The sequence below is a fragment of the Canis aureus genome, chromosome 5 (genome assembly GCF_053574225.1).
Source record: "Canis aureus isolate CA01 chromosome 5, VMU_Caureus_v.1.0, whole genome shotgun sequence".
NCBI lineage: Eukaryota > Metazoa > Chordata > Mammalia > Carnivora > Canidae > Canis > Canis aureus.
Genome location: NC_135615.1, coordinates 60,990,994 through 60,993,564, shown reverse-complemented (window position 1 = coordinate 60,993,564; position 2,571 = coordinate 60,990,994). Strand labels below are relative to the sequence as shown.

Below are 2,571 nucleotides of genomic sequence, written 5' to 3'. Positions count from 1 at the left end.
AAAAAGTTGAACTTATAAAAAATAGAGCAAGGGGTGCCTAGGTGGCTCAGTTGGTTAAGAAGCTGTCTTCAGCTCAGGTCATGATCCCAGGGTCCTGGGATTGAGCCCCATTTTGGGCTCCCTGCTCAGTGAGGTGTATGCCTCTCCCTCTCCCTCTACCCCTTGCTCATTCTCTCTCTCATTCTCTTTCTAGCTCTATCTCCCAATAGATAAATAAAATATTTTTTTAAAAAAACATAAAACAAAATGGTGGTTGTTAGCAGCTGGAAGGGTTGGAAGATAAGACTGATGTTGTTTAATGGCACAAACTTGCAGTGAATAATAAATAAGCTATAGAGATCTAATTCATAGTACAATGAATGGAGACAAAAATATTGTACAATTATCAAACTTTCTAAGAGACTAAAACTTAATTATCCCAACCACTAAAAAGGAAAGATAATTATGTAACATGACAGAGATCATACATATTGCTACAATACAATCATATAACAATATATAAATGTATCAAATTAACACATTGTACCTCTTAAATTTACCCATTATATGTAAAATACATTCAGTTTTTAAAAGTTGGAGGTCACCAGGTTGAACTTAAATCTACTATACATAGTTTACAAAGAAACATTCCTGAAATAAAATAAGAAGAGGGTTGAAGATGAAAATATAGAAAAATATATTTCGCCCCTCTCTTCCTCGGCACCGCCTGCGGAGGTGGCAGCTATCGATTGCTGTGCATCATGGCTGCCCTCAGACTTCTGGTGAGGCCCAAGATCGTTAAAAAGAGGACCAAGAAGTTCATCTGGCACCAGTCAGACCGATATGTCAAAATTAAGTGCAACTGGCGGAAACCCAGAGGCATTGACAATAGGGTACGCAGAAGATTCAAGGGCCAGATCTTGATGCCCAACATTGGTTACGGAAGCAACAAGAAAACAAAGCACATGCTGCCCAGTGGCTTCTGGAAGTTCCTAGTCCACAACGTCAAGGAGCTTGAAGTGCTGCTGATGTGCAACAAATCTTATTGTGCAAAGATTGCTCGCAATGTATCCTCCAAGAACCGCAAAGCCATTGTGGAAAGAGCAGCCCAGCTGGCCATCAGAGTCACCATTCCCAATGCCAGGCTGCGTAGTGAAGAAAATGAATAGACAGCTTATGTGCATGTCATATTTGTGTTAATAAAACCATAAAACTACCATATATATATATATATACATATATTTCATAATACTAAAATCAGACAAAATGGAATTTAAGTTGAAAAATATGAGTAAGGATAAGGATGGACACTATGACTAAAAAAATCCACTAAGAATTTACAATCAAGAATTTGTAGGCATCCACTAACAAGCTTCAAAATGTATACAGCATAACCTGACAGAAAAATAAGGGAGAAAACAACTTGTTGACTGACAGAAAAAATATAATGAAGTTGAGAAAGTCTATACTCATAGTGAGATAATTTGAACAACATAGCACTGCTAAATAAGGAGTCCAGACTAATACTTGGTCACCCCAGAGAGCAACTTATAATGGCTGAAACTGAGGTAAATAAAACACTGAGGAACAGAAGCCTTCTGGACTTTAGTTTCTCTGTGGAGATGAAAGACTTGATGAAAATCCAGTCCAACTCACTGTGGCTTCATTGGAATTTGGGGCCAAAGCCCAGGTGAACAATCAAATCTGTGTTTGTTCTCTGTGACTCTCTCTCTCACTAGACATGCCAGGGAAGCACTGGGATGACGGAAGGTCTAAACTGAATTGAGGTAGAGCCAGCCAGTTCTTGATGGCAGAGGGGGAAGAGAATTTATGAGCTTCATAAAAAATATCAGAAGGCCAAGAGAAAACGGGTAACACACCAACCTCACATTCACTTTGAGATTCTAGTCCTCCATTCCTCAGCTTCTCAGGGTAAAATCACTACCACCATCACCAGCAGCAGCTATGGGTGATTACATAGGCACTGTGTTAAGTGTGTTATATGCATGGCCATTATTGATCTTCACAAAAAAACATTTCAAGTAGGAGTTGTTTTTTTCTTTTTATCACTATCCTCATTATACAGAAAAGAAGCTGAGGCTCAGAAAAATTCAGTGACTTGTCTATAGTAACAGCTAATAAATGACAGACTTGGGACTGAACCCAGGTTGGTATGACTGCTCTTAACCATTACTTGATCTGTTTTTTTGGCTAGTGAACTGAAAACATTCACGTGGCACATAATAATTGCAATAGATCCCTCTTCCTTCAAATCTGAGGTCAGGTGTCCCCTTGCCTGCAGGTAGAAGTCGGCACTCATGTTTCTAGTTCCTACTTTCCCACAGACCACTCTAGAGTCAAGTTGTCTTTCCTGGATCCCCAAATCTTACCATTATGTTTGACCAAGGAGACCATCAGGATATTTTATTAGATTGAGTTGAACAGATTGGCAAAAAGAAGCTGAGTTTTACCACACTCGAGCACCAACCATGTAAACAGCCACTTGGCCACTTGAATGTTAAGTTTTAGAAACTTTTTTTGGCAAACAGGTGGCTAGATGAGCCAGTGGCCCAGGACAAGTCCTTCTTCCTG

The 2,571-nt window shown here is 39.4% G+C and overlaps 1 pseudogene; it reads left to right on the top strand.

Annotated features, from left to right (window-relative positions):
* The first annotated feature begins 690 nt into the window (after positions 1–690).
* Positions 691–1,200, top strand: LOC144313475 (large ribosomal subunit protein eL32 pseudogene; annotated as a pseudogene).
* Positions 1,201–2,571: the final 1,371 nt, after the last annotated feature.